This window comes from Macaca nemestrina, chromosome 19 (genome assembly GCF_043159975.1).
Source record: "Macaca nemestrina isolate mMacNem1 chromosome 19, mMacNem.hap1, whole genome shotgun sequence".
Classification (NCBI taxonomy): Eukaryota; Metazoa; Chordata; class Mammalia; order Primates; family Cercopithecidae; genus Macaca; species Macaca nemestrina.
Window position 1 is genome coordinate 2,931,063 of NC_092143.1, and position 13,107 is coordinate 2,944,169.

Below are 13,107 nucleotides of genomic sequence, written 5' to 3' on the forward strand. Positions count from 1 at the left end.
ACTATGGGCGGCAAAACTAGTATTTGGAATAATTATTTTTCCAAATTCCTTGTGTGCTTTTTTCTCTTTGCCTTCCTTACTGCTTTAAAAAAAAAAAAAATCCCTGTTCCTATGGAAACAATAATGGTACTACTATTCCCTGAGTGTAATGCCTAAGACAAAAATGATTGTGTAGAAATATACCTTCTAGGTATGGTCTTTTATTCCCAAAATGTCTATTCATATCAATACCTTGTTATAATACCAAAAAATTAGAAAAATAAAATTCAAACTAAGACTATTCTTTAAATAAGACTAAATTCACTTTCAAAATTCTTAGATATGAATTTTTATCCTTACGTCATTTCTTCATTCATCTGTTCAACAAATATTTACTAAATGCCCACCCTTTGGTAGTGAATTTATCATAGTGAATCTATTTTCTGCTAATATGATGAAGCTTTCAAAAAGAAGCATTAAATGTGTGACTTATAATTCCATAATCCTTAAGGACTTAAAATGACAAAAGTGTCCTTTAAATTTTCACATTTTTAGAAGGATTAAGAAGCTTCATTACTTTTTAAAAAAGAAATTCCTGTAATAAAGCAATTGCTCAGTTTTGTCAATTGTGGTAGCATCTCATTACATGTTTGTTAATTATCTTTTAATCTTCATGACTGAAATTTAAGCAATCTTAAAGTAGTAAACAAAGACATTAATTCTGAGATGCTCAAAACAGGCTCATTGTTGATCATTTATGAGGAACGGGGCAATGTATATGTTTCACTGTTAAAATAGTCTAAATCCTAAACCTGTGTAATTTAACTGGAATTCACACAATGCTTTATAGGCAAGTGAAAATGATCCCTTGGCTTGCTTAACTTTACAACTCTAGTTGTTCTGTTTGCTCAGATGCCAGGGTCCAGTATTAGAGACAGAAGCCACATCAAATAGCCAGAAAAATGAAAGAACTACTAAGAAACAGAGAAAATAAAACATTTTCTCTAAAAGCTAAAGGCATTGTGAAGACAACAGCCATCAACAAAACAAGGACTTCAGTTCTACAACTACGTGGAACAGAATTCTGCCAGCATCCTGAGTGAGTGGATTCCTTCTCAGAGCCTCTGGAGAGGAGCAGCGCCCAGGATTCTGACTCTCAGAACTCTGAGATGAACATAAACCCATGTTTTTTAAGCTGTTCAGTTTGTGGTAATTTGTTCCTGGAGCAGTAGAAAACTAACATGATACCCATTTAATATTCAAAATTTATTGTTCTTCAAAATTCATGGCTGAAATTTCTCTAAAATTACTGCATACTTGGCTCTGTTCTCTATCAAGAAGACTTACTAGAATGGCTCAGGCTCATAGTCATTGGCAAAGCTTATTTCCTAGCAGTGACACCAGGCCATGTTTAGTGTGTGCCCAACATGACTGACTGATTCCCCACATACTGCTGGTCTTCTCTTTTCAGCTGTTCACTGTTTTCCTGTTTTCACACTTCTAAGCATCGTGTCTCACTATCAGCAAAGTGACTGGCGCTGAGCCTGTTTTGCTATTAGGATAAATTGAAGGATGTAGGTTTCTAAAAATCATAACTGTGTGCTACACAAAGTCAGTCATTTTGCATAGCTCCTCCTTGACTTTCATATCTCTCGTGCAGTGATTGAAGGCTGGTGTTGACCTGAGGTTAAAATGATACCTGCCTTCATGGACCTTCCCTCCAGCCAGTCAATATGAGCAATCTGTTCATTATTTATTTCAAAGCAACATAACTGATGACATGGAACTGTCCCATCTTCGTGTGAGGAATACTCTACAGCTGGTATTCATCACCAGAAATTCTTATCTTCCTTATGCAGGTCTTAGTTAAATCACACTTTAAAAGAAGTGTGGCTGATCTTAATTACTCTGAGATCAATCTTGAGCTGTTTTTTTCACATGAATGTACAAATGAATGATGGAATGCACATGAAAAATCACACTTGGAATTTGAGTTTAAGGATGTAGAGCTGCTAAATAAATTACTCTGAACTCAGTACTCTGAACTAAGCCACCATTTTTCACGCTTTTTTCATGACATGGAAAATTTCCAACTTCCATTCATGTGTTTATCTGGATTTTCTGCTGTGGATATTACAAGGCTGAAAGCTTGGCATTGGCTGGGCTACATTATCATCTGAAGGCTCAGCTGGGGAAGAATCCATTTCTGAGCTCGCCTAGGTTGCTGGCAGAATACCTTTCCTTATGGTTGTACAACCAAGGGCTATTAGGAGGGTGCCATCCTTGGGCCCTAGAGACTCCCCAGAGCTCACAGCCACATGCACTTTTCCAGCATGATTTTCAGCTCCATGCAGCCCACAGACGGCTCCAGCTCATCTGCCCTTGCATTCTTATTTAATGTGATATACACACAGAAGGGACAGCCTATCACCCCTGTCAGGTTACAGAACCTAAGCATGGGGCAAACCATCACCTTTGTTGTCACTGATTTGTAAGTAGCAAGTTATCAACCTGGCTCACACTCCAGGGCAAGGAGTAGGTCAAAGGTGCAGATGGTAGCAGGTGGGATGACTGGGAGATACCTTAGGGTGTGTCCACATCTGTGAGCTCTGTCTTGGCTTGCTCAGGCTCAGTGGGATATTAGCAGCATTCAGACGTGTTACACAGTGAGGAAATGGACCGCTGCGAAGGGGAGGAGCCAAACCGGACAGGCCCTGGAGAGGCATGCGGATTTCCTTAGAGGATCACTGAGTGTTGTTCATGAGATGTACGAAACCTGTAAGTTTCAAGATGCTAATAGGAAAAAGATCTGAGGGAGCGCAACATTGAAGATAAAAGAGAGGGGCATGGTTTCCTCAAAGCTGTGAGGGTCTGGCCCCCAGCAGAAGTGAATGCACTGTCTTCCCACAGCTGTGCGGGGTGGGGCGGGGCCAGGCGTCCCATTTTCCCATTTAACCAGGGAGCAGGAAGGTGGTGTGGGCACAGATGCCAGGGAAGGATGGAACTGGAGCCAGCAAGTTGAGGGTTTCTTTGCCTGATAGCTTCTATTTTCTCTGTAAAGCAAGGCCCAAGGCCAACTGTGGAAAAGGAAAGGTATATATGCTGAGGAACTGGAGGTTTAGCAGGGTCTGGAAGGTTTAAAACAGTCCTTACAGAGAACCCTTCAGTGAGTTAGCATTAGGATTATAGTATGATTGTTAGGTAGCATTGAGCACGCAATTGGAGTCGGTGGCTATAGGGACATGACCTGCCCCCATTTCTAGAGCTGTGCTGGAGTTGGCTGCTGCCAGCTCACAGTTGGACTATTCTCTGAAGAACTGCCTGCAGCTACTAGGAGCTACCTCACTCTGAGATGCCTAAAAGTCTACTCTCCTGCAACCTGGGGGAGTCCACAGCCAACCACGTTTAACACAGGGATACAACAGTGGACCCAAGCACACCTCGGAGCTCCCCCTGGCATCAGGCTGAGCTTAGCCTTCAGTTAATACCAGGCTTTGTTCAGTGTCTCCTGGCTCTGCTGGTTTTGCCTGAGAATACTTATAGATCATCTGCAAAGACCATCAGTCCAGGATCTGCTTCTAGGGAACCCAGCCTAAGAAAGTAGCTAAGAACCCCAGTGGCACCAGTTACCTCAAACGCAGCAAGTGATTTGTTTCATCTAAAGTTAAAGTTGTGCCAAAAGGCTATGAAAATATTGGGTGATAACTTTTTGTTTTTATGAGAGGGAGTTTCACTCATCACCCAGGCTGGAGTGCAATGGCATGATCTCGGCTTACTGAAACCTCTGCCTCCTGGGTTCAAGGAATTCTCCTGCCTCAGTCTCCCGAGTAGCTGGGATTACAGGTGTGCACCGCCACGCCCGGTTTTGTATTTTTTAGTAGAGATGGAGTTTCACCACGTTGGCCAGGCTGGTCTCAAACTCCTGACCTCATGTGATCCACCTGCCTTGGCATCCCAAAGTGCTGGGAGAAATTTTTATATTGTTAAAAATAAGGATGAATTTAAGTTTACATAAAGCTGACTTGACTGGATAGAGTTCCTAATTTTGCAGTCTACTTTTAATAGTCAAGCTGAATGTTAATATTTTAGAGGAAACCAAGTATTCTGTGACTGCTACAGTCTTACTTCAGAGCCTCATCTTCTTCTGGACGGTGCCTGTGTTGTGTTCACCATGATATCCTTAGCATGATGGACTGGATGAAAGGTATCCAGATTCCAATCTTGCCTTCTTCCAGTCTCTTTCCCTGCTACTACCAGAAATATGCCCCTGATATGCAAATATTTTCACGTTACTTTCCTGCTGAAAACCTTTCAATAACCCCAGTTGCCTACAGAGTGCATTCTAACTTAGTCATAACTGACCAGTTCAATTGTCTGAAGCCTTCCTCTTGTCAAGCGTGATTTCTTCACTCTCTCCTCACCCTCTGTACCGTATTTATGTGAGTTATTTACACATCTTTAAGTATCTTGCCCCTTTCACATCTCTGGGTTATCTGTGAACCTGACAACTCACTGAGGGTGTAGTGCTTCTTTTCTCCCTGTATAAAATGGTCTTCTTCCCACTTCAAGCACCCTTTACATCATGTTAATACTTCGGAGATAGCATCTGTAATTATCTCATTGGACACAGCTGCCTACACATTTCCATTTCCTATTAAACTCAGAGATCCAGGAGTCCTGGGTCTACGTTGCATTCCTTTGCTGAACGGGAACTAGCAGATCCAGGAGTCCCGGGTCTACGTTGCGTTCCTTTGCTGGATGGGAACCAGCAGATCCAGGAGTCCTGGGGTCTACCTTGCGTTCCTTTGCTGAATGGGAACTAGCAGATCCAGGAGTCCTGGGTCTATGTTGTGTTCCTTTGCTGAACGGGAACTAGCCTGTGCCCATCTCTAAAGCTCCGGTGGGAGAAGATAGCAGGAACAACCTAAAATGTACCCATCAGAAAAGCAGATGGTCAGAAAAAATGCAAGAGTAGCCTTCTGGTGCTTGGGAACACTAAACAGCCTTCAGCACTACACCTGTAGACCATTCTACAGAGTGAAATCACCAAGGCAAAGCACGAACATGCAAAATACATGTCTACTTATAGACTGAAAGAGACACTTGTTTGCAGTAAGAGCCAAAGCCAGAAGGCAGACCATTCCTCGCCCTCCCTTGGCTGGGAGGGTACACAGTGGACAATCCAAACATTTCACCTCTTTGTGCATGTCCACAAATGGCTGCACAAGCATAGTGAGTGTTGATTTCGGAGTTAAAAGCTATTTTAGCAAGTAGGTGAATTCACAAATATAGAATCCATGAATAATGAGGGTCAACGGCCTTTTCCTAAACCACCATCTCATCTTAACAATTTTTGTGTGTGCTCATTAGTGGACTGAAAACAGGAAAAAGAGAAGACGTTTTTGTAGTCAGGCTTTCGGACAGCAGGGGCAGGCCCCCTGGATAATGAACAAGCACCATCATCTTCTAGAATAGTAGACAGTGACTGAGTTCTAACATATCTTCATGAGATAATTCCTTTGTATGGCATTTCTGATTTTTAAAATTATAATTAAAAGAATAAATTCTAAAATAAACTAACTCATAACCCTCATTCCATTTCCACATCACATCTCTTACTTTGTTCTGATATATTTCTCATTAACAATAGAAGATATTACTACTATTATAGGTAATTATTTCTTTTTCACCTCTTTTGGCAACTGAAGAAATAGCATGAGCTTTCAGAACTACACAGACTTGCTTTTGCAGCAAATGATTTAGTTCTTCTGGGTCTAATTTTCCACCTCTAAGTCCTCACCTGAAATGACTCTTGAAAAGTACCCACCGGGTCCATAATAGATGCTAAATAATTATCTCTCTCTCTCTGCACACACCCATTCACACTCAAGCGTTTCTTTCATTGAAAACTCCAGGGAAAGTGTATATTTAAAAAGAATATTAAATCACACAGCTAAAGTCAACATAATGACTCTAGTGCTTGCAAAAGGCGGCAATGAGGTCTGCTACTGGCTCTCTCAGCAGCCTCCGTCTCTGTTACATTCCCCTTCTCTCTCGTCTCAGCCTGCCGTTCTCTGTAACAGTCTTTTCCAGCTACACCAGTCTTCCTAAATTGCTCAGAGAGCCCGAGCATTCTTCTTCTTCTTCTTTTTTTTAAAAAAAAAAAAACATAACACAGAGTCTTGCTCTATCACCCAGGCTGGAGTGCAGTGGCATGATCTTAGCTCACTGCAACCTCTGCCTTTCAGGATCAAGTGATTCTCCTGCCTCAGCCTCCTGAGTGAGATTACAGGCACCCGCCGAGCTCAGGCATTCTTCTGTCTTAAGTTCTGTATGTGAGCTGTTCCCTCTGCTTGCAAGCCCTTTACAGCCATTCCTATGCCAGCTGCTTCTCAGCCTATTTCATCTTTGCAGAAGCCCCCAGCCTTCCCTTTCTATGGGAGGCATTGTCTCCTGGTCTCCGGTTTAGCCCTCGTGTGTGCTTCCTCGCAGTGTGTACTTACTCCATTTGCCTGTTTGCCTATTTTTTACTTTTCTCATCCTCTAGAACAGGGTCTGAAAAACTATAGCCTGGGGCAAAACGTGGCCAACCTCTGGATTTTGTACAACCTGAAAGCCAAGAATGCATTTTACATTTCTAAGTAGAAAAATTCAAAATAGGGATATTTTGTGATGTATATTTAAAAATGCATGGGAAATTCAAATTCCAGTGTCCATCAAGTTTTTGGCAACACCACTACACTCATTCATCTAGACATTGTTTATGGCTGTCTTTAGGATACAGTGACAGAGTTCAGTAGCAGCAACGGAGCCTGTACGGTCCAGAAAGCCTAAACTTGTAACATCTGGACTTTCACAGGATAAGTCTTTCGACCTCAGGCCTAGAATACAAAGTCCACAATGTCAGGTTCACTTCCGTTTTCTTTGCTTTTGCATCCTTTGCTTAACACGGTGCCTAGAAGAGAAGGCCGTGCTTAATAAAAGTGGCTGAATGAAGACGATTCCCTGGGAATCTTGGTGTCATTATTCTTAGTGGGAGCAAGGCTACAGAAAATAAACAATACTTCACTTACAGATTCTAAAATTCCTTTGGTTCTAAGTCATGCAGATATTTCAAAAAATAATGAGACCAACTGAAGTGACCCAATGCTTTCTTCTCACTTTGAGTTATAATATTTACAGAAATCTCCTAGACGTACTTAGACATATAGACATAGAGTGTCTTTCTATTTTTATTTTTATTTTTTTTGAGACGGAGTCTCGCTCTGTCACCCAGGCTGGAGTGCATGCAGTGGCGCAATCCCAGCTCACTGCAACCTCCGTCTCCCAGGTTCAAGTGATCCTCCTGCCTCTGCCTCCCAAGTAGCTGGGACTATAGCTTCTAAGCATTTTACATTTAATAATTTATCATTGCAACAATTCCTAAGGTGGATATTATTACTATTCTTATCCTACAGATGAGTAAACTGAGCCTAAGCATAGCTAAGTGACATATACAAAATTACAAAGCTAGGAAGTGGTGGTGAGGAACTTAACTTTAGGCAGTCTGGCTCCAGATTTTATATTTCAACACTACGCCCTACTACCATTATGGTAAGAATAAAATAGCTAGCATTTGTTTAGTACTTACTATGTGACAGGATAAGTTCTAAGTGATTTTCTCATACTCACTTATTTAATATTCACAATAAACCAAAGAAGTAAGTATTATAATTCCTATGTTGCAGATGACAAACTGAAGCATATAAAGATTGTCGTATCTTTCCTGGCTGCCGTGACAAAATACCTTAGACTGGGTACCTTATAAACAACAGTCACTGGTCATTAGAGAAATGCAAATCAAAACACAATGAAATACCGTCTCATACTAGTTAGAATGGCGATCATTAAAAAGTCAAGAAACAACAGATGCTGGAGAGGATATGGAGAAATAGTAATTCTTCTTTTACACTGTTGGTGGGAGTGTAAATTAGTTCAACCATTGTGGAAGCAGTGTGGCGATTCCTCAAGGATCTAGAACTAGAAATACCATTTGACCCAGCAATCCCATTACTGGGTATATACCCAAAAGATTATAAATCATTCTACTATAAAGACACACGCACGCGTAGGCTTATTTTGGCACCATTCACGATAGCAAAGACTTGGAACCAACCCAAATGTCCATCAACAATAGACTGGATTAAGAAAATGTGGCACATATACACCATGGAATACTATGCAGCCATGAAAAAGGATGAGTTCATGTCCTTTGTAGGGACGCGGATGAAGCTGGAAAGCATCATTCTCAGCAAACTATCACAAAAACAGAAAACCAACCCCGCATGTTCTCACTCATAAGTGGGAACTGAACAATGAGAACACATGGACATAGGGAGGGGAACATCACACACCAGGGCCTGTCGGGGGTGGGGGATTAGGGATAATATTATGAACAATACCTAATGTAGGTGACGGGTTGACAGGTGCAGCAAACCACCATGGCACATGTATACCTATGTAACAAAACTGCACGTTCTGCACATGTACCCCAGAACTTAAAATATAAGAAAAAAAATTTTTAAAAAGAAAATGCACCAAGAACTAACACTTTCCTCATATTCCAGTGGCTTTTATCCATGAAAGCCTAGCCTTTCTATTCTTTCTCTGAGCCTTGGAAGGATTTCTTTCTAAGGGAAAGACTTATCTTGCCATGTTCCTCTGAGATTCCCTGCTATTCCTCTGAGATTCCCTGCCATGCCTTCTTTTCCTAAGAAGTGAAGTTTTTTCAAACGGTGCATATAACTCAAGTGCAGCCACGATGATATGAACAGTGGTGTTCAAGTTTGTGCATGTTCCTACATTACGACTGCCACCAAGCCAACAGCAATTGTAAATCGATGTCAATTCAAACACACTTTCAAATTTTAAGAATCTTAAAATGTGAAAAAAGTGAACATACTAAAATAAATTAAATATAGAAATAATTAACATTTGGAAAACTTATTAAGTGCCAGTCATGTTTCCAAATCCATGACGTTTATTAACCAATTTAATTGTAACAATATGCAAACCTGTATAGTAGACTGTATCACAAATGAAGAACAAGGAGTGTTCCAATAACAGGGCATTTATGCCCAGGCCATCAATGCAGTTTGCTGCTTCAGCAAGGCACCACCATTGTCAATCACAGGACAAGACTGTTGAGGAAAGAATAAGACCTTAGAATAGTCCAAGAAAAGAAAAAAAAAAAAAAAAAGTATTTCAATACAGTTTCCCATAGCGTTGCCATATAAGGTACAGAACACCCAGTTAAACTTGAACTGAGTTAAAATAAATTCTGTTTTAGTATAAGTATAAGCCATATATAGCATGGGATATACTTATACTAAAACATATGATTCATTTCTTTTCTGAAATTCAAATTTAACTGGGTATCCGGTATTTTTACTTCCTAAGTCTGGAAAACCTCTCTCCTATGCCAGACCAAAGTGCTTCTTTATACAACTTTACAAAATCTCACTTCCTTTCCAGAGAAGAGGGAGAAGCTCATGGGTTTTCAACATACTTCACACACTGTCTATTTTTACAAGAGTACACATAGAACTTTTCGTGTGCCAGATATCTTATGTATGTTTTTACTGGTCCTCAGAACAGCCTGACGAGGACAGTACTTCTAGCCACATTTTATAGATGAATGAATTGAAATAAGTTAAATCATATATTCAAGGTTACACAGAAAATGCGTTAAAACTAATACAGAAACCCTTTTTTGTCTGACTGCAGAGGCCAAGCTCTTTGTAGTGAAAACCATGACTTTGTCCTGTATTTTCCATCTTGACTATTCAGAACCATTTATTCCAAGTGAACAAAATTATTGCTTCGTGTCAGTTCCTGTGAAACAGTGGGGATTATTGCCAAAAGGGAGGAGGGAGAGTGTGTGCTTCTGTACTTCCTGTAATCACTATTCCACGGAGACTAGGACTGAGTCACCAACCCGATGTGGATCCACCCCCCACTGGTACATCAACGAAGAGCAAAAAAAGAAATCCATGCTAATTTCACGTGCTAATGGAAAGCCTCATGAACGAATCAATAAGTATGTGTTCTCCACATCCAAGAGGAGTAGCTCTGTTCAGCAAAAACGTTCACTCTCAGATGACAGAAAATTAAAAGAAAGATTTTTCTTCCCACGTTGTTGACTTGCAGCCAGATGCAGTAGACATTAACTTAAGTATGGCTCGGGCTATATGATTATAATCTTCAAGATTTTTTGCTTTTTATGTCAGCAAAAGACGGACCACAGTCGCTCCACTATGCCTTTGGCAGTTTTTGTAATTCTTTATCACTCAATCATTTAATGTCCTCTATGGTAACATAAATTGCAATTTGTAAATTAAGAGAATCAGATTCCAAAAACTCACTATATCTTGTAGTTCATTTTTGTCTTCTAATTCTAAACACAGGCCTGCATTTGGGGAAAAAGAAATGTGAGTATATTTTTAAAAGTTTCTTTTTGTTAAATGGATGGGGCTGAGGGAACTATGAGAAAAACATGAGTCTTGTAAAATATCTAACTGAAAAGCTATAGGCTGAGATTTATTTACCAATATAGGAGTATTAGTTGACAGCCATCATTTCCATTGTTAATTTTGAGAAAAGAGACTCTGTAATAATGTAAGATTCATTCGAGATAACGTAGTTCCAGTGTCAACAGAGCTTGTTTCTCTTCATTAACAGGAAAGGAAGTCTCTTGAAGTTTTCTGAGTACCCCTATTTTGGTTTGGTGGTTTTTGTTTTTTTTTTTTGTTTTTTGTTTTTTTTTGCATGCTGTTATTTCCTTTGTTTTAGTTTTTGGCATTTTTTTAAGCGTCCAGGTTTTTTGTAGCAATTGTGAAGTGGAAAGTTAGGTCTGTTTTGAGGTTTATTGGGGGTTATTTTGGAGGTTTAGACTAAGTGGATAGTAGTTTTAATTGTAAATTTATAATTTTATTAGTCTTTTTTGTTTGATCTCTTTGTCTCTCTGTCTCTCTCTTTCAGTTAAGGTATAAGTAATTGATCAGCAAGGTTAACCAAATTATGAGTCTGAGAAATTGTCCAACTCAGGCATTGTCTTTTAATTATTGTCAATTTTTTATGTACTCTATAAAATTGAAACTGAGAATATCATTTTGATGATTAGTATAACTTTCTTTAGATAATCTTTTTTGTTTGCCAGTACTTTATTTCAATTTCTTTCTTTTACATTTTTGCACATAGAGCTTTACAACCAGAAACTGTGATTTATTAACAGGTTAAGTAATATTTTTGCTTTAATGCTTCTATGTGGTTTTCATTTTGAAATCTCAACATTGTTCATACATTTTGATTATATAAAATGGAATATATCTTCAAATTATATATATATGTCTATATGTGTGTGTGTGTGTGTGTGTGTGTATATATATATATGTTTTTTAATTTCCACAGGTTATTGTGGTACAGGTGGTGTTTGGTCACGAGTAAGTTCTGTGGTGATTTGTGGAATTTTGGTGCACCCATCACACGAGCAGTATACACCACATCCTGTTCGTAGACTTTTATCCTTCGCCCCAGTCCCACCCTTCCCCTCAAGTTCCCAAAGTCCATTGTATCATTCTTATGCTTTTGCGTCCTCATAGCTTAGCTCCCACATATCAGTAAGAACATACAATGTTTGGTTTTCCATTCCTGAGTCACTTCACTTAGAATAATAGTCTCCAATCTCATCCAGGTCACTGTGAATGCCATTCATTCATTCATTTTTATGGTTGAGTAGTATTCCATTTTGTGTATGTGTGTGTGTATCAGTTTCTTTATCCACTCTTTGATTGATGGGCATTTGGGTTGGTTCCACAATTTTGCAATTGTGAATTGTGCCACTATAAACATGTGTGTGCAAGTATCTTTTTCGTATAATGACTCTTTTCCTCTAGGTAGATATCCAGTAGTGGGATTGCTGCATCAAATGGTAGTTCTACCTCTTTTAGTTCTTTAAGGAATCTCCACACTCTTTTCCATAGTGGTTGTACTGGTTTACAGTCCCACCAGCGGTGTAAAAGTGTTCCCTGATCACAGCATCTATGCCAACATCTATTGTTTTTGATTTTTTGATTATGGCCATTCTTGCAGGAGTAAGGTGGTATCGCATTGTGATTTTGATTTGCATTTCCCTGATTATTAGTGATGTTAAGCATTTTTTCATATGTTTTCTGGCCATTTATATACCTTCTTTTGAGAATTGTCTATTCACGTCCTTAGCCAGCTTTTGATGGGATTGTTTCTTTCTTGCTAATGTTTGAGTTTGTTGTAGATTCTGGATATTAGTCCTTTGTCAGATGTATACATTGTGAAGATTTTCTCCCACTCTGAGGGCTGTGTGTTTACTCTCCTGACTGTTCCTTTTGCCATGCAAAAGCTCTTTAATTTAATTAAGTCCCACCTATTTATCTTTGGTTTTATTGCATTTGCTTTTGGGTTCTTGGTCATGAAATCCTTGCCTAAGCCAATGTCTGGAAGGGTTTTTCCAATGTTATCTTCTAGAATTTGTATAATTTCAGGTCTTAAAGTCCTTAATCCATCTTGAGTTGATTTTTGTACAAGATAAGAGAGGAGGATCCAATTTCATTCTCATACATGTGGTTAGTCAATTATCCCAGCACCATTTTTGAAAAGGGCATCCTTTCCCCACTTTATGTTTTTGTTTGCTTTGTCGAAGATCAGTTGGTTGTAAATATTTGGGTTTATTTCTGGGTTCTCTATTCTGTTCCATTGGTCTATCTAAATACCACCATTATTCTTCACAGAATTTGAAAAAACAACTCTAAAATCCATACGGAACCAAAAAAAGAGCCCACATAGCCAAAGCAAGACTAAGCAAAAAGAACAAGTCTGGAGGCATCACACTACCTGATTTCAAACTATACTATAAGGCCATAGCCACCAAAACACTATGGTACTGGTATAAAGAAATTAGATTATCTTGAATATTGTTTAAAGATTTTTTAAATCTCTCAACATATGTCAGTATCGACTTAGCAGGATTTTGCCAACATTGCTGTATTTTCTTCTAGTCTACGACTTTTTGGAAGACTAAATGGATGGCTTGGAGCAAAGTCTTTGTAACCTCAC

General features: G+C 39.3%; 1 long non-coding RNA gene across 4 annotated transcripts in view; it reads right to left on the reverse strand.

Moving 5' to 3' along the window:
• LOC105489289 (uncharacterized) overlaps positions 1–13,107 on the reverse strand; it is a 169,460-nt gene that overhangs the window by 85,036 nt on the left and 71,317 nt on the right. For all 4 annotated transcript variants that reach the window (XR_011617151.1, XR_011617152.1, XR_011617150.1 and 1 more), the window contains one exon: positions 9,033–9,158. This is a non-coding gene — a long non-coding RNA (uncharacterized lncRNA). The remainder of the gene's footprint in view (positions 1–9,032; positions 9,159–13,107) is intronic.